Source organism: Cynocephalus volans, chromosome 1, assembly GCF_027409185.1.
Source record: "Cynocephalus volans isolate mCynVol1 chromosome 1, mCynVol1.pri, whole genome shotgun sequence".
Classification (NCBI taxonomy): domain Eukaryota; kingdom Metazoa; phylum Chordata; class Mammalia; order Dermoptera; family Cynocephalidae; genus Cynocephalus; species Cynocephalus volans.
Window position 1 is genome coordinate 261,576,645 of NC_084460.1, and position 24,813 is coordinate 261,601,457.

Consider the following 24,813-nt stretch of genomic DNA (forward strand, 5'->3'; position numbering starts at 1 on the left):
ACTGAAAGTTTAATTAGGCTAAATGTAAATTAGTTGTCTTTTTTATTTCTTCCAAACAGGGTGGATCTCTTTTGGAATGGAACCAATTAATTTTAAAGTCACATTTGCATCATGTTCAAGATGTGCCCAGTTGCCTCACCCATGACAAATCTAACTACTTTATTTAACAAATGAGTGCTGGGCAGAGGTATAACAACATCATACTGGCTAATGTCACCACCTATACACTTTGGTTTTCTTAGAACTGCTCCAGCTACAGAGCTACTGTTTTGTATCTGAAATTCTTATTTAAAATATAGGCAAAAAATTATAAACTACTTCTGGAAATTTATTCTCAAAATTACATTTAAATACTCTAGATTTATAAAATCACTTATGTGCTATAATATGGTCCAATTCCTTGAACACTATAGACACTAGGTTGTACATTTGTTTAATTTGTATTTATTGCAATGCTTTATTTTTTACTATGTTCATCATTCCAAACAGAAATTGTACCCATTAAATATTAAGTCCTTATTTCCTCTTTCAACCTCCCACTCCTCAGCCTGTGGTAACCACTGTTCATTCTATTTCCTGTCACTATGATTTGCCCTATTCTAGGTGCCCTATAGCAATGAAATCATACAGTATTTGTGCTTTTGTGTCTGGCTTATTTCACTTAGCATAGTTTTTTCAAGGTTTATTCATGTTTTAGCACGTATTTCTATTTGAATGTTAACATTATCACCTTGATAAAAAAAGTTAAAACAAGCAACGCCTGCAAAGTAGTGCCCATTCTACAGGTGTTGGAAATGAAACTGAGTGATCGAGTTAAGCAGATTCATTTAAGGCCACAGGTAGTAAGTTAGAAGAGCTGTTGTTCAAGTTTGATTCTATCTCCTTGACAACTCTTCAAATTCAACAATTTACCACTTCTCTTATGCATTATTACAATAACAGCTTCCTGTTTTTGTTTTCTATTCGTACTATAACATATTATCACAAATTCGGTGGTTTGAAACAATATAAGTTTATTATCTTTACAGTTCTGTAGGCCAGAGGTCTGACACAGGTCTCACTGAGCCAAACCAAGCTGCAGCAGGGCTGAGTTTCTTCTGGAGGCTCTGAGGAGAAATCCATTTCTTTGCCTTTTACTAGCTTCTAGAGGCTCTCCACATTCCTTAGCTTGTGGCTCCCGTTCTCCAGCAACATTGCATCTCTCTGACCATTATTACTCTTTCTTAGTCATATCTCCCTCTGTCTTCCCCTACTCCTTCCCCTTTCCACTTCTAGGGACCCTTGTGATTAAATTAGGCCCACCTGGATAATTTAGGCTATTCTCTCCATCTCAAGGTCAGCTGATTAGTAACCTTAATTTCATCTCCAGCCTTAATTCCACTTTGCCATGTAACCTATTAACAGGTTCCAGGGATCAGGACATGGACATCTTGGGGCAGGGAGTAGAAGGCATTATTCTGTATATGACACTAAGTATATTATCTACTTCCCTTCTTGCCTGTGATCATGCCACTTTCCTGTTTAAAATTTTTCAGTGCAGATATCCTTGCAAAAATAGGGACATGCATATTGTCTTGATAAAGGAGGTAGGGTAACACAAAGAGTAAAAGCACAGCCTGTTGAGCCAGATTGCCCAGACTGGGATCCTGGCTCTGTCATATGCTGTGTAACCACCTCAGTTTTATCTGTAAAATGGGCATAATAATATCCACCTCACAGGGTTATTGTAGGAATTAAATGAGTTGCCATATTTAAAGCACTTAAGTGGTGCCTGGCACCTTTTAAACTATGCAATTTCATGTGTGTAGGGTGGGAAGACAGACTGTAAAACATAACTGCTTAGAAAAAGCAACTGTCATTGTAATTAGAATGAAACTAGGATGAGATGAAATCATTGGAGGCTTACATGAGATCATCTACTAGAAAGAAAGAAAGCCAAGCACGGTGGGTCAGTAACTATTGGGCACTGCCAGAAGTTTTCCTCACAAAACATTAGGAACTTTCTAAAACTTCTCCAAAGATGTGTGCTGGAAAGAAGAGGTGGTTTATAGCATTCTATGAAAAATGGAAAAGTGGCTTATCCTATTAAAAATAAGACATGATTTGAGATTTACATAAAAATAGTGCAAGAAAAATTTAGAAATCCCTACAAACTATTCTTGTTTTGACAATTCATTTATTGCCTTCCCCAATATTTAGAATTTTGCTGCATTCTTTCTGTCAAAATTTTAATAAAAGTAAGCAATATTTGCTAAGATAAAACAAGTGTGTCTTGATTTTAAAAGATTCGCCTGATTATTTTCATAAATGTCAGTTATGAATGGATCTCCTTATTAATTATCTTGCAAGCCCTAGGCAAGAGATTTGAAATTTGCTCTCATGCAATGACATGTTAAAATGAATTTTAAAAATGGATTTACTAACTTCAACCAGTTTAACAAACGAACCTTTTCAAAAAAAAAATTTACATGGTAATTTATTGCTAATTCACCTTTGTGTTGACAATTTTCCTTAAATTTCTGTATAACCATCCACAAATCCTTTTCGAATCTGCAATATTCATGTGAATATTTATGCCATTTTAACTAGGAGTTAAAATGTGGAAAGTCGATTCTGCCATACTGCTAGAGTTCTAAAAAATCTGAACTGGCTGCCTGCTGGCATCTAGGTCCCCATGATTGGTACAAGTGGCTGCCTACCAAGCCTACTGTTTTTCTGTATCATCTTCGTATTCTGTGAATGAATGAGGCTGGCTGGAAGCAAGACTGAGAAGTTGGCAATTTGTCTGCAGGTTCCTTCTGTCCCTTTGTACCATATTACCCTTAGGAATTTATATAAACACAGTTTCTCCTTTCTTAGAACTTCCTCTTCAGAAAAGACCTGAAAAAATATATTCCCCATATAATAAATAATATAAATAAGTGATAAAATGGTAGTAACTCCCCCCAGGGTCAAAGTCCTTTTGGTTTGGGGCAGGCCCAGGAATGAACTGCTAAATGTGGAATTCCAGGAAATGGTGAGCACAATAACAGGAGGTTTGGGGTGAGAAGCCTTCCTGGCACCATCATGTGGGCAAATGTGTGGTCTGCCTGTTAGTCTGGCTCTCGCTCTGAGCTTTTCACTTTTGTTCATTCTTCTGAGTGAGTCTTCTTCTTTCTCTTTAGCCAAGTCTTTTTTTTTTATTTTCGAAAGGACTACCATGGTGAATCAGAGGCTTTAAGCCTCTCTGTTATTGTCTCACTTCCAATAGAGATGCCTAAAGCTAAAGCCCTTTTGTATGTCTTTGCCATGGCTTGAAACTAAATGATCTGGCTAATCTAATGTTAGGATCATCTGGGCAAATCATAAAGAAGTTCATTTTCCTCCCCTGGGTGGAAAGTTGCTGTGTTGTTTCATTTCTCCAATCTATTTTTATCTCTGAAGATAGCCTGAAACTCAGTTTTACTGCATAAGCCTACCAATTCAGTTATCTCACTTGACAGGCATATCAGTCAAATTTGTCTCTTACCAGGGTTTGATTGGTGTCTCTCTCCCAACCTTTGTATATGCATCTAAAAGTGGTGGGCTCTGTGGAAGAGGATGGACTCCTCAGATACACAAGTCTTGGAATGACAAGTCTTTAGATTCTATGAAAAAACAAGATGGTGGAGCCATAATTTCTCTAGGGATCAGAAGAAGACTGTCCTACAGGCCCCACCTCCCCATCTCAACAATGGGCTTGCCTTGTTAGATGTTACTCAGTGCCACAGGTCTCAAATAATGAGAATGGGATGTATCTTTTTACATTTCTCTGGCTTCAGATCCAGACTGGAGCTTTATTCCCCAGGCCGAAATACATAGACTCTAAAAATAAATAGACAGTTTTTAATTTTAAGGCCTAGGTTAACAACTTTACCTACATAGTCTTGATGTCTTCATTTCCCAGTTCTTTAACACTTATTCTGGTACCTACTGCCCCATTTTATTAACATGTCAATGTAATTTAGTCCTCATACTCTGGACTAATGGCCTCTCTAGGCATAACCTTGTCTGAACCAAACTTTTTTGGCCATGTAAAAATCACAGTTTAAATTGAAGATGAATTTAAAGAGGTGCATCTTTGATTACTACTGATCGTGATTCATGGGAAAAAATGACTGAGTTTGAAAAGTCTGATATCTTAGACTCCGTCATGTTCTTTACAGATTTCATTAAAGATTCTTAACTTTGTTGTGGATGATGACTTTTTCTCCTCTATAAGAGGGAAAGTCAGGTTTATGATATGGACTTCCTTCATTCACAGCTGAAGATTAAGGTATGAAGTATGGTTCTTATTTCCTCTATTGCAGTTGGTTCTTGTCTAATCCTCCGAGGGGCAAAAAGGTCATAGGATTTATTACATCATGTCTCACAAAGGTAGATTGGTCACATTTAAAATTTTAGATATGTGAAATAATATTGTGACTGAAGCAGCGTGAATAAGCAAAACAATGAAAGGTAAAAACCATTTACATATAATTCAATACTCCCTCTTTCTCCCAGGAACCGGAAATCAATTATACTATTTTTATAGTTCATATGAGCTTCTTTGAATCAAATCGGGTGGCTGGAAAAAAACCTGTCTTACCCTTTCAGAAAGTTTCATGATTCCAACATATTGGAAATTCCTTTTCCTAACACTTGTATGTAAAACTGGTAAAAATAAAACAAAATTCATATAGTGATTTTTTTGCTGCACTATTCATTATCTAACTCAGCAGGCAATTTTATGTAAGCCTGCAAGTCATTTTCTGAGATTTCTTTTCCCAGTAGGAAAAGTAATATACTAGTTTATAGCTTAATTATTTATCCTATATAATAATTTTGCTCTAAGTCCTGCCCAAATCAGTGTGTATATAGTTGGGTGAGCATGAAGGGGTGAACTTATAAAAGTGGCAGGAGACATGGTCTCTATTTTCAAGTAGCTTACCGTATAATTTTATGCAGGGATGATATTTAAGATATTTAACAATTAGTAAAGAATAGGCACCAACCAATTAGAATGGGAGTCACTAATAAGAGCTTGGTCTGACGGCCTCCATCTTAGCCAGGTATTAACCCTTTAGTTTCCCAATGTAGACGTCTGGGGAATCTTGAGAGAAAGAACTGGGATAGGGGTGGGGAGCATGGGTGGATTCACCCAGAGCTGCAGCTGTTGACCAACCTGCATGCAAGTATTTCGGTATTTGATCAACTGGTTCAGCTGTACCTGTGTGTACCAGCCGAACTTTAGCCTTGCAAATACATAACTTAAAAAGCATAAATATAAATTAGAAAGCTAAAATATAAGAAATGCAAGTGCTATATTTTATTGTTATTTGAAAGATATGTTATCTTTTAAGGGTACGAATAATAGTGTATTCAGTAATATAATTCTGAGCCTTAAAATTATAAATTAATATTAGAGTAATTTGGATAGTTTTTATGCTTTGGATCCAAAGGATGTACTACAATGATTTCATGAACTCTAAGGACTTTAGTTCTGGGATGAACTTAGAATATATTTAAAACAATCCCCATAACTTATCCATGAATCTGAGGACCATGGCCTCAGTTAGTGGCAATGGTCAGATTTGAAACTACAACTGGACTTAATCTCTTTCCTCCACACCTCAGGAATTCTCCCTTAGCCAGCAGGTGAGATCTGTGGATTGGCTTTCCCAAACAAGAAAAAGGAGATATGAGAAGCTTACTGTCCAGGCAATCAGTAGGCACCTAAAAGATGTTCTATTTGTAGAGATAACAGAACAAAGACAAAACCACCTTCTTTCATGAATTTATGCAGAATAGCAGAACTATGTAGCCATACTAAATGGGTTTGGATTCCACTCTCCTCCCTACCTGGTCTGTGATCTTAGGCAAATTACTTCTTGTGCCTCAGTTTCCTGTGTAATAATTCCTACCTCACTTTGTTATGAGGTTTAAATTAATATATACATAAAGCACTTTGTAACTACAAGGCATAGAGTAAAGCTTGTATTACTGTTTATTAAAGTTTTATGCACTCTGCTAGATACCAATAAGACACCCCCAGAACTCACTTTAACTATTAAGTAAATTCTGGTTGGATACAGAAACACAGGCAGAATACACATAAGCCTCAACATGTGGATTAAGTAAGCCAGGAAGCAGAGTAATGAAGCAAAGAGGAGGTGACCAGAGCCACCTGTTAAGAAAACGTGGGTTGTGGGTTGCTTAAAAGAGGAGGAGACCATTCGTATGAGAGCAGAGGAATGATGTGAGCAAAGGAATGGGAGCAAGAATGAGCACGATGTAGGCAGGAATCCACGAATTGGATCCAGAGTTATTGCCAATGGGTGTTAAGAATAATCAATCAATTAAGGAGGAGGTGGTAGAAGGCCTTGGAAAGTTGCCAAAAGCCTCGAGAATTACTCTAAATGCGTGGCATGTTCTGGGGACTCGATTTTTTCCTTTAGGCCTGGAGGGCCCGCAGAAAAGGGCACTTTAGAATAAACTTGTGGGGGAGAAGCAAGAGCTATGCAAAACACCAAGCACTTAGCACTATTTAAATTTAAGTTCATTTCTGCCCTAAGAGACCGAAAAGATTACTTTAACAAAGGGGAAGGGATTGATTTAACGTTATCTAGATAAACATCCTAATTTATCACTCCCAACCTTTCAAAGCTTTTACGCTTAGAGCTTCCATTCCTCCTCTGCCCGCCCAAGGCCTCCTCAACCGATGAGCAAAGCCGGGAGAAAAGGCAAGTGATAAAGGGCGCTCCACGCATGCGTTAAAAGCGCTCCAACTCCCCCGCGGCGTCCTTTCTTGGAACAAAACTAGCGCGGAGCCATAGAGCTCCGCAGTTTGCGTAGACTCGAATTTCCCATTGCTCTATCTGTGTGGCATCCGCGTGTGGTGCAGTTCCCCTACGCAAGCGGCGTTATACGAAGTGAATGGCTGGGTGGTGCTTGTACGCCCATAGCGTAGCACCATAGGCGGACGGGGTGCGGCTGCGCAGGGACCTGAGTGTGCCTTGTACGCCGCTAGCGTAGCCGGATGTTTGACACGCGGACCTCCGCGACGCAGTTAGCGCAGCCGGCTTTGGTGAATACACGATTTGGTGCAGCCGGGGTTTGGTACCGAGCGGAGAGGAGATGCACACGGCACTCGAGTGTGAGGTAACTATAAAACCCCGATTTGTTTACATTCCCTCCCCCAGAACCGGCCCCATGCGCGGCGGAGACTGCGAGTCCCGGGACGGCGGGGTGTAGAAAGGGAGAACAGAACCGGGGAGTCGCAGCTGGTTCCCTTGGGGACCCGGGCTCTGGGGTTTCCGCAGCTGCTGCAGGCGGTGGCGGCGGCGAGCCGGGGCAGAGCGCGCGGTGGGCAGCGCGTGGGGCGCCGCTGCTCCTCGTGTGCGCTCCGGGCTGCTGCGGGCCGTGGGGCGGGCGGTCCGGCAGCGTCCGCCCCGCGTGCGGGACCCCGCTCCCTGCTCAGTCTCTCGAGGCTGGGAGAGCGGCGCCGGGGATGGGGGAGTGACCGCGGGGGAGTGTTGGGGGGGCGCGGCGGCGGTTAAGGGGCTCCGCGCGGGCCGCCTGGGACCGAGGGTGGCGTAGCCAGCCGAGGCGGGGACCCTGTGGCCTGAGGGTGGGAAGATCTGGAGACAGGTCTTCGAGGGGCTTGGCGACGAACGCCTCTGATTCTCCCTCTCCCGTCTTCCCCGCTGGTGTATAATGGGGTCGGGCGGGGAGCCCCCGGGATGGAGCCTCGGCGATGCTGTCCCGGCGCCGGGAGGCTAACGGACGGCGATGCCGGTGCTCCTACCGCGGGAGGCCTCGTGGGGGCTTGTTTTCTCGCCGACCAACAGCAGAGCCGAGGCGGGGCGCGGGGGCGTTAACATTTCAGCCTGTTGGGGTCCCTGGAGCCGAGGGCTCCGGCGGGGCTGGGGAGGCCGCCCGGGCTTTGTTCCCGAAAGCCCTTTGGTGGAGAGCGATGTGGGGCGCGGCTGGGGGAGCACTTAATGGAACCTTCGCGACCCCCCTCTCCCGGTCTAGGAATCTGCTGAACTCCTTGCCTCTCCCTTGGGATCCCCCGAACGCCCAAGCTAAGAAGAGGGCCTTGCGAGGGCGCGGGCGACATGACGTTGAAGGTCTTCCTGTGGCTTCTGTAAAGAAATGTTCACGTGGGAGCCTGTTCCACATGGGCTGTCTTTAAGAAGCTGGGCACGGGGAAGAAATAACACAGCAGGATCCACAGCCCTCAGTTGGAAGGGTCATTCACTCTAGTACCTGTTTTAAGGGTCGTTACTCTAGTATCTCTTTTAGAGTGTCACAAAACAAGTTTTTAAAAAATGGTAGGTTATACTATCTTTTTTAACTTTCATTTATGTCTTCGCTGTAAAGTACTCTAGTTTCACCTTGGAACTGAGCCATTCTTGGAGCAAACTAGCATGTAATAGGTTTACATTTAATACGTGTTTTCTTTTTGGATGAGTCTCTAAATTCTGCATAATTAAGAATAAACAAGAAATATATTGGAAAAGCTGAAGACTCTTGTGTACTGTGGCTCCCATTCTACAAATATTTGATTATCTTGCTATGAGTCAGTCACTTTTTCTAGATTCAGGACTCATGCCAGACAACTCACATCCTACATGCACTGTATTCCAGTAGGGAGAGAAATACATGGGATCAGTGATGAGTGCTATGAAGAAAATAAAACAATGATGTGCTGGCAAGGATTTTTAACTTTTTTGTGCGATGAACCTCAGAATGATGATTTTAAATGTATAAAATACATAGGACTACAAGAGAAACCAATTACATTGAAATAGTTAAGATTTTAAGTATAATGAGTAATCCATGCTTTAGTAAAGCACTGAATATTGAGAGTAGTGGCTGGTCTAGTAATGACTAATTTCAAACTAGTGAGGACCGTAAATGATCTTTAAAAATTTAAATGATTTCTATCAGGTTTTTCATATTACTGTAATTTTGGCCTGAATTCATAATTGAAGGAGTAAGTATCAGAGGTGAATTAAAATTAAGATTTACCTTTTTTCCCCTTTATCCAAATCCACATACCTTCTGAATTCTATCCACAGACCCCTGGCTAAGAACCCCTGTGCAAGAAAGAAATGAAGTGGTTAGGGAATACGGCATGATAACCGGTACTAGTTTTTCCTATTACCAATTTATATTCTACTAACAGCTTAAAAGCTAACACAATTCTTCCCTTTTTTTGAGCACCTGATTTTAAGTACTTGAGCAGCTCTCAAGTTTAGTGTACACAACCCTACTCTAGGGGTTGTGTCCTTTTTTTTTTTTTTTAAGTGATTTATGGAGAAGATGGGATGTATATAGGCATTATAAAAAGGGAAATTAGTTAACAGCTGAGATCATTTGTTTTCAACTACAGAGAATTTACCTTATGAATATTATTCTGTTCCTGCCACCTTTCCTCTACGTTCACCATTGGCTAGTATTGGAAAGAATTTAGGGCTTTGGAGTGAGATTAAAGGTTCAAAACCTTGATCTACTATAATTAGTTTGGTTACTTTGAACAAGTTGCTTTATCTTAATCTTTTATCTGTTAACTTGTACTAAAAACCCTAACTCATGGGTTTACTGTGACCATTAAATAAGATAATGAACCAAAGGGTTACAGGCACTTGATTGATTTTACCTTTCCTCTTTTTTACATTTGAGAGGTTTTCAAAAAGTTCATAGAAAGATTCATATTATCTTTTAATTTTATTTTTTCGTGAACGTTTTGAAGTACCCTCATACAAACGTTTCAGTTCTTTAGTGGTTGAAGGACTGCTTGCTGTTTCTCTTTTCCCCTAATACTTGATTACCCTCAGAATGAGGTTTGATGTTCTCTGCTTGGCCTTTGAGGGAGATACTGTTGTCCTGTTTTTGTTGTTACTCATGTGTCATACCCATAGAATATTTCTGCCTCTTTTGCATTTTCTAATTTATAATTAGATATGTACATCTTGTTTTCCCTGCTAAACTAAATTCCTTGATGTACTCCACAGCTTTTTGTCACATAGTGCTCATTACATATTATTCAGTGGATATGCAAAGCTTGTCAAGCTCTTTAATCAAGTTTAAGATGCTAATTTCACTCAAAATGCCAATTTAGCATTAACCTAAGGAAATACTTTAGATAAAAATGCCAGCCCTTATCTGTATAGTTTCTACCTCAATAATGGAGGTGACATGAGTTTGTATTATATCAAAGGGACATTGTCACTACTGCATTTTAAACTGATAGGCACAAGTCAAAGATGAAAAAGAAAGTAAGCAGTAGGAAATGGAAGAGAAATGTAGGCAGTCAAAACAGAAAGCTAGTTTTTTCTTTTATAACAGAAGTGTTATAATCTTAAGCCTTCTTTCAGTATGTGTAATTCTCATTAAAAATATATGGTAGCTTAAAGTTTACACGTCAAGACGTCCCAGTTTTAAGTCTCAACAGTTTGATGCTGCCCTCTAGTGTTTGATTCCCCCTTGAAGTTTTTTTGAGCTCAGTTTCAAGTTCATCCTTCTCTAGAACAAGACACTGTACCGTTTAAATTACAATTTGATTTCTTTTTTTACAGTTTAATTCCTTAGTACTATAAGTCTGGTCTGTATTGAGATTTCTTCCAGCTGGTCAATGTCACTAATAAGATGGACATAGGCTTTTTGAATTGGTTAATTTTGGTTGCTTTTAGCCACCAGTTTTCCAAATGGGGTGAATTTTAGGTGGAGATCAAACAGTATAATGTCACCAATTTATCCTGCAAAAGTGTATGTGGAATTTTTTTCAAAATGGGAAGAGGGCGATATGTTAAAGGTGTATCTTTGAAGTTAGCTTTGTGTTTGCATAACAGCAATTTTATTGATTTAATCTGGGTTTCTCCTAGTCTTGAAAAGAGTTGATATTAAAGTCTGCTTTCTGGCTTACTTCAGTGCCATATAACTTTGTATTGCTTCAGCTGTACTTATAATAAAGTTTGAAAATGTTAAATATACATGGTGAGCTTTTTTTTAAAATTTAAGTTTATTTTGAGTTATGACTTTTATAGAATGATTTTTTAAAAATAGGAAATCTCAGGGACCTTTTCATAAATGCAAGATTTCCTGTAGTCATTTACATAAACTCTAAGGTCTCAGATTATACCAGTTGTCAACATTCTAAACTATTTTTCTCCTTTTTTATTGTTCTCTAGTCATATGTTTTGTGGGTAGGCCACACAATAACCTAATAAAAAAGGTTATTTTATTTTCTAAAATAACCAAATATATTCTCAAACAAAAATTTACCAGAGTATTCAAAAATGTGTTCAGTAGTTATGGAGCAATTTACAACTGAAATTGAAAGTTTTAAATAACAATGGCGTTATTGCAGTTATTACCAAACTGCTTAGGAAACCACACATCATGCTCACATATGTTAAAACAGAACACAACAATTTATTGTCATATCACATAAATAATAGTATCAAATACAATGTTTTCTATTCTTTTATTAGAACATAAGGGGTTTTTGGATTGCCGGATATAAGGATTGGATATTTAATAGATTTTTAATGTTAGATTTTTCATGTTAAAAAATATTAGAACAGGATGCTGGTGGTGGTTACAGGTTTGCACGAGTATAAGGATAAAATCTAAAATTTTTTTCAAGTGTTTATTTTCACAGTCTAAAAGTTAGTGGTAGGTGATTTTATAATCATCTACTTTTATAATTACTGATTATTTTTTAGATATTTTACTGCTGAAAAGAGAGGGAGGTATCAGATAATACTTGTAACATATCTAACAGGCATAATTTTACATTTAATATGTACTCTACTTTGGGGGACCACCTCTCCTCTTTCAGAAAAGGTTTTTAGGGATTAGAAAGCAAATTAGAATGTTATAAGATGTATCATCTTACTAATATAATAAGATTTCATAGGTACTTTCATAGTATCAGAGTGCTGCTATAAGAACTGTGAAAGAGGCTAATTTTAATCCTCTAGTAATTATCCAAGATTTGTCAGTGATCACTTTAGGTTTTAGATTTATTTTCATTCAATACATATTAGGAAGGAGAAAAAAATCGCTTTCAGTGTTGTAACAAGGTCACAAAGATATCCTTCTGTGCTATTACTTTGATATCTATAACAGAACATTTCAGATGTGCCCTCATGCTTCTAAACTTTTTTTCTGAATTCACCATTATATAGTCTGTGAATTTTTGAGTTTTAAAGTCACAGTTTCCCTTACAGTTGTCTGCTGATTGATTTTTTTTTCAGTGTGTAGATAAGTCAGGCGTTAGCAAACTATAGCCCATGGGCCAAATCTACCAGCTTTTGTAAATTGTTATTGGAACATAGCTTCCTCATTCAGTTATTTGAACATAGCTTCCTCATTCATTTGTGTTATCATTTAAAGCTGTGTCTGTGCTGTGATGACAGAATTGAGTAGTTGTGATACAGACCATAGTCCCACAAACCCTAAAATGTTCACTATCTGGCCCTTTCAAGTCTGCCAACCTCTGGATCCAGTTCTTAGGGTTCCATCATTATTCAACACATTGTTTTTATATAAAATAATTATATACTGTTAGAACCTATTGAGCAAAATACTTTGGTAGAAAAGCATTCAAATGATCAATTCATAGGTAATGTGAGTTCTCAGTGTTTTTCACCTATTTGGTATAGCTTTTCTCCTCTTCCCCATTTCCATTTTCCCTTTGTATGAGGAATAGCACCTCTATTGTGCTTAGAGTTGGAATGTGAAGCCCTTGGCCTTCACCTAACTCTGTCACACTCTTTCTACTATCTTTTTTTGGGGAGCTGGCCTGTACGTGGGGGATCCCAACCCTTGATCTTGGTGTTATTAGCACCTCACTCCCAGTTCAGCCAACCAGCCAGCCCTCTCACAGTTTACCTTCTCTAATTGATATGCTGATTGTGTCTTCCTAGTAACTCCTTCAGAGGAGAAAATGTCATATTTATTTTTAGCCTCCTCCCTGCCTCTGTCCCCTTTCCTCCTCCATTTTCTTCTCTCCTCTGACTCTGATCATAAAGTTCATACTTGCACGTTTACAGGCCTGGGAACAAATGTTTTGGTATATTTCCTCTCAGTACATGTCTACTGAAGATGAATCATTACATTATTCTGTTTGTATGTGAAGTAGTATACTTTGCACTGTGTTACAGAGGAACATAGTCTCTTGATGAAGGGGTAATGGAAAGATCGATTTATATGCTTTATCAATATAAATGGAACAATATATGATTACTTATTACATTATATTTAATTATAACATAAAATTTATATTACATATCATGTATTATATATAATGATATATACATTATGTAACAGGTCATGTTTTTTATTCCCATGGACCTTTTTTAGTATAGAATATCACCTGACCTCATAACTTTTTAATATTTGGAATATACTTTTTTCTTTTTATGGTTTTGATTTTAAATTAGGATATTCTAGTTTTTTCACATAAAGTGAATGATTCAATGTATGTATCCAGTGTAAATACAGAATTTATTTTCAACAAAATAATCATACCAATTTTTAAAAACTGAAGAAGGAAATCAGGTTAATCACTGTAAAGATAATTTTATATAATATATAATTTATAAAAGAAATGTTAACTTTTCCTTTGAAAATTTTTTCCTAAACTCAAGTACTTTAAAGTATTATTGAGGCTAAATCATAAAGTTTCTTAATTAACTGCTAAGTGTGTTGGATTTTAGTTCAATGGATGTTTTTCTTTTTCCTAAAAAATGGATGTTAGGGGACTTAGTCCTTTATGAATTGTGTTACTTTTTAATTATAGCTTTTTGGGGCCGGCCCGTGGCTCACTCGGGAGAGTGTGGTGCTGGTAACACCAAGGCCCTGGGTTCAGATCCCATATAGGGATGGCTGGTTAGCTCACTGGGTGAGCGTGGTGCTGACAACACTAAGTCAAGGGTTAAGATCCCCTTACCAGTCATCTTTAAAAAAAAAAATTATAGCTTTTTTAAGAAGAAAATACATACTAAATGTAGAGTGAAAAATATTTTAAAATATAGAAATCATAGACAAAATTGTAAAAAAACTTAATAGGTTTCATTACGCAATGAATACATCTGTACATGAAAATGAAAACATCGTAAGCAAAATAAAAGGCACTTGACAGAACTGAAGGTGTTTTTGCAAAAATGTGACTGAATCATTTTATATGAAAGCTCATATATGTTCATTAAAATATTGAGACATCAGGAATAATTTTAAAAATATAAATTAAAAATAAAGCAAGATCTTTTACTTATTTCAAAATTAATAATACTGAGTATTAATCAGTGCTATGATCATACTGCTGGTGGCAGTATAACCAAGCATCTTAATTTCTCTGGTAACCAATTTGGAGACGACGTGAAAAGTATTAAATTTTTTAGTCTTTCCCCACATCTTGGAATTCCAAGCAAGTAACCAAAAATAATAACACATTGGAATTAAAACATTTGCGTATTATGATTAAAACTCTGCAAACAAATGCTCATGAAAATCTTGAAGCTATAAGTTATTCATTTTCTTCCACATGTGACAATGTAATTTTGTTGGTTCAACTAAAATTTTTTTAGATTTATAATTGCTGACTTTTTAGTTTTTTTCCAAAATTATACATGAATATAGTTTAAAGAATCAAATAGGTGAAGTTTTTTTTAGGGAAAAGTAAAAAAATCAGTCCCATTTTCTTTCATATTTTTCTGCCTAGAGAGACAAGGAACCTTTTTATTTCCTTTAATTGATTATTTTGTTATTCGTAAACCATGTCTCCAAATAACATGCTCATTACTTCTTTTTGATTTTCAATTTTAGCCATTATCTATTTAGTGAAGGGTAATTTAGTGCTCTTCCCACTTCTCTGCACACCTTCCCATTTCCCATTCTCCAGTTTCTCAGTACAATTATACTGTAATTTTGGATTAGAAAAGTGTTTATAGCATTCTATTTTTATGCTACAAATGTTATTTACAGTTGTTATTTACAACGATTATTTACAAAGGAATACTATTACTTTTCCTTTTCTGCACAACTTTATTTTCTCTGGCATTAATAATCTTAATTTTTTTTTTCTTTTTCCTTTCTAAGGAGCTATCTATCAAAATCTACTTCAGCCCTGTGTTTCTTAATGAAGCTATGTAAGGAAAGAGAATATGGTCAAGACTCTATGTTAAAAAATTTATATAGTTTTTTAATATATTGGACATTGTTAAACTTGATAATAAAGCTGTTTTTGGATTCATAGTTCAGGTCAAATTGATAGTTTGCTAGTAAAAATTAAGTAGCTTTGACATTTGAATTGCACTTTTGTAAGAGCCTGCTAAATGGCTGAACTGAATCATCTCACTTTGTTTAACAATTACGAGGACCTTGATGGCTTAAAATAATTATAAGGACAGCTAAAATTAATCAGACAGCTTCCCTGGTGGGTAAGAAGTAGCCTCTATTTTCAGCAGCATCAAAAAATGTCAGTGTTAGTTCAAAATAGGTGCTGCAAAAAAAAAAAGTAAGAAAAGATTGCCTTAGAGATTCTGTGATTATTCCCTCCTCCACCCCCCATGGAAAGGAAGGATCATTTTATTTTATTTTATTTTTATCTATTTATTTATTTTTGGCAGCTTGCCAATTGGGGGCTCCAAACCCATGACCTTGGCTGTGCTCTAGGAAGCGTCATTTTAACTGGCAGTTCTTATGAATGGCAAGCTGTTGCAAAATCAGGGATATTTAACACTGTCAAGATGTTGAAAAAGGAAAATACAAAGGGAAGAGTGAAGATGGGTGGAGGGATAAAGATGTGAATTAGTGTCAATAGCTATTCTTAGAGTGAAGGCATGGCATCTACCAGTGATGATGAGTGGAAAGAGAACACAGCTTTGCAGGTTGAAGGGAGAAGTCACATGTGTCTAGTTCAGGTCCTAAGGTTAGCACTCTTGACTTTTTTAAATCCTCTTCATGATACGTGTGTATAGGTTTATCTACATCTGGAATGGAAGAGGTTGAAGCCTATTTACTGAAAGAGTAATTAATACCATAAACATTTAAGTAGCTTCCCAATATTTAGTGACTGATGAAAGTATCCCACCCAGTGCATTTACTAGTCTCATGTTCTTTGTATTCACAAGTAGCAAAACAGACATAGAGCAATTTTACAGGTAGCTTTCTACAATATGGTTCCAGGTCCCCTGTAATGAAAGTTGAAAAGCAGAAATGCAGGTAGTTATTTTGACATTTAGTGAGAAAATGTAGCTTTATACACGAATGTTTAGAAAACAACAAAAATAGATGTTTTGTCAATTTATTTGGTACCTTAAAGCACAGATGTATTCTCCTTTTTTTTTTTTTAAGTTAGCAAAACAGGAGTATCACTGAATTATACCCAAGCTTCATTAGTGTGCATCTACTGTTTTTATGTGAATGAATCTCAGTGGAAAGATTAGAGATTGTCTGAACTGTGCTTTTTTATTTTTTTGAAGAGTTACATTGGCATTCCAAACTGTGAATATGGCTTTAGTAGATTAGATAGCTAGCAAAGTGGGGGGACAAAGAAAAATTTAATCATGAAACTTTAAGAGGATTTTGTGGTTCCTGCTGAGAATCATTACTGCAATACTTTTATCCCTTGAAGAATTTTATAATGTCAATGAAACTGGTATGTTGCGGTGAGTCCAACTTCTACTCAAATACTACTGAATTGGGTGCCTCCTATAATCTAGAGCTGGTCTTGAATGTGCGAATGCTGCATGTGTTCTTGAAATATTTTGATAGTTTTTTGTCAATGGAGTCACAACACAGGGAGTTTTCCCCCTGTATACTTTCTGTAATTTAAGTGGGAGATACATAATACTACGTTTAACATTGGTAATACTTTAGGGTAGTATACTTAATTGCTTTAGAAAGCAGATTCATATACGTTAGTTCATTTGGTGAATAAAGTGTAGGTGCTATTTCCTCCGTTGTGCAGAGGAAATGGTGGTGCTGGGATGAACTAGAGACAGGTTTCTGATTCCTGGTTCTTGTATATTCAAAATACTATGCTTGGTGGATATATCAGAAATTGGGATGGAATGCAAGTTATATTACTATTAATAACATGCATTTAAATAGAAAAATAAAGATTTAAACCTTTTCCCACTTAAAAAAATGTATATTTTATTTGGTTCTCATAGTTACTGTAAAACAGAACAGAGATTAATATCCCCACTTTATAAGTGGTAATAAGACTTAAAAAGGTTAAGTAACTTGCCCAAGAACTCATAGCTAATAAGTGGCTAATAAGCTAATAAGTGGCAGAGTCAGGTCTCTGACAGATCCTTCATTCCTAGACTAATGTTTCTTCATTGTGCATACAGTCTTACTGCTTCTCCTCGCTTACTTATTCTGTGTATACTGTTATTGAATCACAGAAGGAAACTAAATTGATACCTGACTACCTATATTCCTGTGGGGTAGATAAAGTTTGATGAAGTCATTCAGTGATAAATAGCAGTTGTATTTCTGTGATTGAAGATAAAAATGATTTCTACTGTTATCCTATAATGACACCTTTAAAAAATGAAGTCTTATAAAATTAGGAAACTGTACAGATGCTCCTCAACTTACGATGGGGTTATATACTTATAAACCCATGGTAAGTTGAAAATGTCAAAAGTCAAAAATGCATTTAAAGGATAGATGGTCGAGATGATGGATTTCAAAGTCCTAACACACATGAGATGGCCATTACTGGCTTGCTGCCTTCAGGCTAGGCAGTTATCTTGAGTTTCATCTCAAGAGTAATTGCCTTCCTCTTCTTCTCACCAGAGCAGAACATATAGATGGGCATTCATAAACATGATGGGATACAAAAAACAAAATACAATATGCAAAAAATGCTAGTGACATAATACACTGTAGAGTATCAGTAGTTACCCTCATGATCAAGTGGCTTGAGTGGGAGCTGCAGCTCACTGCTGCTGCCCAACATCACAAGAGAGTATTTATTATACTACATATCACTAGCCCAGAAGAGATCAAAATTCAAAATTTGAAGTCCAGTTTCTACTGAATGCATGTTGCTTTCTTACCATGATAAAGTCAAAAAATCTTAAGTTGAACAATTGTAAGTCAGGGACCATCTGTACATTTATTGAATGGATTTTCACATTAAGTTTACTTGAAGCGTGGTATATTTCTACAATCCAGGGAGGGGTTTAGTGATTTCTCTTTGGGTTTCTACCTCCTCGACTTCAAAATACCGATCTGGAACATTGAGAAGGCTAGTTTTAAACCTTGTTAAGCAACTTTTAATATTTTTTCCTAGTATTATTAGCATATTATGTGTGTGAGAGAGAAAGAAAATTGAGATACAGGTGTGTTAACTTCTGGTTCTTTCATTTGGTCTTCATTTTCTTTTAAAAAATATCCCCAAGGGTAAAAGTTGTTTTTTGTTGTTTTTAATGAAATGAGTTTATTGCAAGGTTGATTGGCCTCTCCAGGAACAGGAACATAGTGTCAGAAATAGGATTATTTTAATATTTACCAGTTATTTTTTTTACTGTGTCAAGCAACCATTTTGTTAAGTAATCTAATGGTATTCACAGTGACTTTTATATTGACTATGTATTATTAGAAGATAATTTCTTTTCTCTTTAAAAAAAAATCTTTATAGTGTGTGTGTGTGTGTGTGTGTATTTTTTTAACTTTTTGGCAGCTGGCTGGTACAGAAACTGAACCCTTGACCTTGGTGTTACAAGGCTGCACTCCAACTGAGCTAATTGGTCAGCCCCTTTGTAGTATGTTTTAGATGAATTACTTTATTAATGATTTCACAGTGTTCTGGTTTTAAGATGCTATACAAATACACTGGTATAGTGAAAAGAGCTCCTGACTTTCAAGTCACAGGAATGCCACAAACTTGAAATATCACCTTAATTATGTTGTATATCTTCTCTGGGTTTCAGATTCTTTGTACATAAGAGTATTTAGCTATATATACTTAAGGATATTTTCATCTTAAAATCCCTGCATTTCTATTACGTTTATCTGTATGAAATAAAAGACATCTTTCTTGAGACAAAAAAACCTGCAGGAGGATTTGTAATGTTAGCAATTAGTGTATATTCTCAAATTTGTTCCTGCTATAAGGAGTTTAATTTTATTTATTTAGAAAATTTTAAAATTTGTAAGTTGGCATTTTATACAGTAAAAACTACAATATAAAGACTGTAATTAAAATTTTCTGTAAGTCTTCATACAAGAACTTGCTATCAAGAATGTCAACCATGATTTCTTTTTTTTTAACTGACAAAATTGTGTTTATCATGTACAACATGGTGTTTTAAAATATGTGTACATTGTGAAATGGCTAAATTGAGCTAGTTAACATATGCATTATCTTACATACTTTTTTTTGTGATGAGAAGTCTTAAAAATATGGAACGCTTCACAAATTTGCCTGTCATCCTTGCACAGGGGCCATGCTAATTTATTCTGTGTCATTTCAATTTTAATATGTGTGCCATTGAAGTGAATGCCCTAATTTCTTTCATTTAAGGATCTTTTTGGGCCAGTGAAAAAAAAGGGGGGTGATCTAATTAACCTCTCTCTTAAGTATAACCGTGTATTTTGTTAAGCAAGATCTTTTCATTACCAATGATACCTTTCTCCTTTCTGGTTAAAAAGTGGATTTTCTATTATAGTATTTTTAAGAGTACATGTAAAAACTGATGAAATTCTAATAAGGCCTGTAATTTAGTTAATAGTATTATATCAGTGTCAGGTCTACTGGTTTTGAAAATGTACTATCGTTATATAAGATGTTATCATTGCGGAAAGCTGGGTAAGAGTACATGGAAATTCTGAACTATTTTTACAGCTTCTTGTGAATCTTAAATTCTTTCACAATAAAAGTTAAAAAAGAAAATTGATCTTTGGAGATTATTAAGTATGGATGCGTTTCTGGAAGCTGTATGTTACTGATTTTACTAATTGAAAGTTGAAATGTATATTCTTCATATAGGAATTAAAGATTAAGTTTTGATTGAGATTCAAGGGTACTTGAGAAAGTTTGTGGGAAGTGGAATTAAAAGTTAATACAAATCTTTCCATGAATGTTTTGAAGACCCCTTGTGTAACACATCTATAGAAAAGTACACAAATATTGTGTAAAACTCAACCAATTTTCATGAAGTGAAGCGCACCAATGTAACCAGTAAGTACTAAGGTGAAGAAATAGAACAGCAACCCGAATTCCCCTCATGATTCCTCCATCACTCCCCATGCCACAGTATATCCACTAACTAAATATTTAGTTCTAACATTGTTAAACACAGGAGAACATTAATGAGCTTTATTTTTTCTTTGCATCTAAAGCAAAATATTTGCATCATAAATAGTGTAATACTTAGCACAATAATTAAATCGCCTAATTGTAAATTAACCCCACTCTTTATATATATATATTTTTTTTTTTTTTCTTTTTTTCTTTTTCGTGACTGGCACTCAGCCAGTGAGTGCACCGGCCATTCCTATATAGGATCCGAACCCGCGGCAGGAGCGTCGCCGCGCTCCCAGCGCCGCACTCTCCCGAGTGCGCCATGGGCTCGGCCCTATATATATATATTTTATTGGTGGCTGCCCCATATGGTGTTATCAGCACTGTGCTCTAACCAAGTGAACTGGCCAGTCCTTAACCACACTCTTAATGTAGAAAGTATACACTGATAGAATAGTTAAACTTTTAACTGTGATGATATACAGGAGATTGACAGCAAAAGATGAAAATAAATTTGTGGTGGCAACTGGTAGTCATTTACCAGAATCCTTTCTTCCATTTCTTGTGTGGTGGGATCATACATTGATGTCTACAGCACCTAGTAGAACTCTTGTGTAGGTAACTCGATATATATTTGCTGAACTGCAAAAATATTCTCAATTATAAAACTAACATTCTCAATGCACAAAACTTGGAAAACTCCACAACACAAGAGTCCTGCAAAGACCAATATTTAGGAGTGTGGTATGTGGACTTGGGTAACATTTCCTCCATTCCTGTTTCCACCCCAAAAATGATCTTTGTGCTGTGGATTGGAAAGCATTCTTAACTCTCATAGAATGCTTGGGAAAGCTCATTTTATTAAAAAAACAAAAACAAACAAAAAAACCTTTTACTCTTGATATTTTTTAAAGTAAATTGAAGACCAAATGAAAGGACCAAAAGTTAACGCCTGTATCTCAATTTTCTTTCTTCCCTCACACACCCAATATGCTAATAATCATAGGAAAAAATATTAAAAGTTGCTTAGCCAAGTTTAAAATTAGCCTTTTCAGTGTTCCAGATTGTTATTTTGAAGGTCGAAGAGGTAAAAACCCAAAGAGAAATTACTAAACCCCTCCACCTGGATTGTATAGGTATATACAATCTCTTCAAGCACACAGATTAGTCCCTGACTTAATGGTTCAACTTAAGCTTTTTCAACTTTATGATGGTACAGAAGCAATACACAACCACATTTTGAAGTTGTAGGTGAGACCGTATTCTTCACATTTTGAAGTTGTAGGTGAGACCATATTTCCCAGCCTTCTGTCTGATTGAGGCCATGTGACCAAGCTCTTGCCAGTGGAATGTGAGGAGAAAGGAGAAGTAATGCTTGCAACTTCTGCTTCCCTTTCCACTGACGAATAAATTTCTGAACCTGGACTTCCATTTTTTCTCTTTCCCCACAGGCTAGAATAGCACCCATGTAAGGCTGTTGTGTCTATGAAGGACTAGCTAGAATAAGCTGCTCTCAGACCTGAAGCATCTTGGATTGTTTTAGGGAGAAAGAAAAAATCTTGCTCATTTCTTAAGCCACTGCTTTTTGGGAGAGGTCTCTTTGAAATAGCTGCTTAGCCTATGCTAACAAATGCATACTTCATCCAAATGATTTTTTTTTTTTTAATTTTATTTTCTCGATATACATTGTGGCTGATTATTGTTCCCCATCACCAAAACCTCCCTCCCTTCTCCCTCCCCCCCTCCCCCCCAACAATGTCCTTTCTGTTTGCTTGTCGTATCAACTTCAAGTAATTGTGGTTGTTATATCTTCTTCCCCCCCCCGTTTTGTGTGTGTGTGTGTGTGTGTGTGTGTGTGTGTGAGTTTATATATTAATTTTTAGCTCCCACCAATAAGTGAGAACATGTGGTATTTCTCTTTCTGTGCCTGACTTGTTTCACTTAATATAATTCTCTCGAGGTCCATCCATGTTGTTGCAAATGGCAGTATTTCATTCGTTTTTATAGCTGAGTAGTATTCCATTGTGTAGATGTATCACATTTTCCGTATCCACTCATCTGATGATGGACATTTGGGCTGGTTCCAACTCTTGGCTATTGTAAAGAGTGCTGCGATAAACATTGGGGAACAGGTATACCATACGACCCAGCTATTCCACTGTTGGGAATATACCCAGAGGAATGGAAATCATCAAGCCAAATGATTCTTAAACACACATCTGCTGTCATAGATCTAAACTAAAGTTGCAAAGTTTATGAATAATTTACTTAAAAAAAAAAGCAGTACAGGCTTAAGATTACCCTTAAATTATGCAAGTCCTTGCATTCCTATGATGTTCTGTTGAATGTAAGTGATTAGGGGACCAAAGATGTTTCGAATCTTTGCAGTAAACAAATTGAATACTAAATATTTACAAAATAGAGACAAATGACAATTTAAAGCTTATATATACCATCCAGTTACTATTTTATGGAGTCATTCATTGATGTCTGATCAATATATATGAATGTTTCATTACCACCACTAGTGCCTGTTCATTTGACAGTTGCGATAATGTGCTCTAAAGAAACTTCATAGCATTTACGTATCAGATGAATGGAGCACCACTCACTCAGAATATTACATTTCACTAGTGTCTTCTGGTGGAAACCCAAGATAACTGCAGGGAATCTTAACATTTAGAAGCTTAAGGAATACATATCCTCTTTTTGCTTAATAGTGATTGGTCTTAATCACCCATGCCCTTTCATCTGCATTAGGGTACAAGTAAAAGTTGATACGTATTTTAAATGATGACTTCACCTATGAGAGTGGTTAAGAAATTGAAGTCTGGGGATTAAAAAATAAATCCCAAACTTAATGTAGCTTTGGAATTAAATATATATTTTTAAAATTCTTAACCTATGTGTATCATATATGATAATTTAACATAATTTATTCAGATAATTGTAACATTCAGTTGATTAAAGTATTTTAAATAAATGTGTTTGGTAATTTATTCATATAGATCACGATTCTCAGACCTCAGCTAGCTTGCATCAGACCTCACTTGGAAAGCTGGATAAAACATTGCTGTGTTGTACATCCAGAGTTTCTGATTTAGTAGGTCTGGGTAAGGTGTAATAATTTGCATTTCTGATTCCTAAGTGATCCTCATGCCAGTTCTATGTTATTTTAGTTAGTGTAACTTTATAAGAAGTACGAGGGTACTTCAGAAAGTCCATGGAAAGACTTATATTATCTTTTAATTCTATTTTTCCACAAAGTTTTATAAGTACCCTCATTTATTTATTACCTTGCTAATTTTGTGAAACATCTTGGTTGTTATTAGGTTTTTGCTCTTCCATATGAATTTTTGAATGTGTTTGTGACATCTTGCAGAAAACAAATAGCTACCACGATTTTGATTGGCATCGAATTAAGTTGATATATACATTTGGGAAGACTTTATATATTTTATGCAGTGTATCCCATCCATCCATGAAGATGGTGTCAGTCCAGTTTTTACAGATTTTCCTTACATCTGTCAATAACATCTTATAAATTTTTTCTTTTAATGGTTTTATATGTCTTGTTCTACTTATAGAAACCATATAATTTGTTTATAATTATATTTATAATTAGTTTTCATTGGAGAAAATTTTATTTTTAAAATACTTTTTATTGAAATAAAATATGTATTCAGAATGTACACAGAGCATAAGTTCCATGAATTATCACAAAGTAAACATAAACATAAAGTAACTCAGGTAAGGAAAGAGAACATTACTACACTTTGGAATCTCCTTCACTCTGGTCTTCCAATTATTACCCCCTACCTTTCTTTTGAAAGTAATCATTATCTTAATTTAGTTTTGCTCATTTTTAACTTTACAGAAATAGAATTATATAGTATAGTTTTCTTTGGTGTTTGTCAGCTTTTGCTCAATCTAATATTTGTGAAATTCATCTATGTTAATGTATGAAACTGTAATTTTCTTTATTCCTGTGTGGTATTTCATTGTAAGATTACTCTTTCACTTATTTATTTTATTAATGAACACATAGGCTTTTTCTCAGTTTATAGGTGTAATGAATAATGATTATGTGAATATTCATGTTAACATTTGCTGTCCATGCATGTGCATTATACCCAGGAGTAGAGTTGCTATGTGAGTGGAGATGCTTATGTTCAACTGCTGGCAGATCCTACCTAACAGTTTTCCCAAAGATAGTGATTTACAATCCCACTAGCAGTATATGCAAATTCCTGTTAACTCACATTCTTGCCTACTTTTGATGTCAGCAGTCTTATATTTTAGTCATTTTGGTGAGTATATAGTAGTATATAATTGTGATTTTAATTTAAATTTCCTTAGTGACTATTGAATAGAGCATTTTTTCATACGCTTCTTAGTAATTTGGCTACTCTTACAAAGTTCTTGTTTAAGTATCCCACCCATTTTTCCATTAAGTTGTCTCATAATTTTCATATTGGTTTGTAGGAGTTCTATATATATATATATATTCTCTACTGTAAGTTGTGGTAGACTTCTCC

At 36.2% G+C, this 24,813-nt stretch overlaps 1 protein-coding gene and 1 non-coding gene across 8 annotated transcripts in view; one reads left to right on the forward strand and one right to left on the reverse strand.

Annotated features, from left to right (window-relative positions):
* SLC39A10 (solute carrier family 39 member 10) overlaps positions 1–24,813 on the forward strand; it is a 118,784-nt gene that overhangs the window by 37,654 nt on the left and 56,317 nt on the right. For 4 of the 7 annotated variants that reach the window (XR_010021568.1, XM_063077560.1, XM_063077561.1 and 1 more), the window contains exon 1: positions 7,045–7,158. The exons of the other annotated variants lie outside the window; for them this stretch is intronic. The gene's annotated coding sequence lies outside the window, so the exon portion shown is untranslated. Of the gene's footprint in view, positions 1–7,044; positions 7,159–24,813 lie in introns of those variants that run through there. 7 annotated transcript variants of the gene reach the window in all.
* On the reverse strand, positions 19,429–19,533 carry LOC134365290 (U6 spliceosomal RNA). Its single transcript, XR_010022000.1, has one exon. It is a non-coding gene; the product is annotated as a U6 spliceosomal RNA (small nuclear RNA).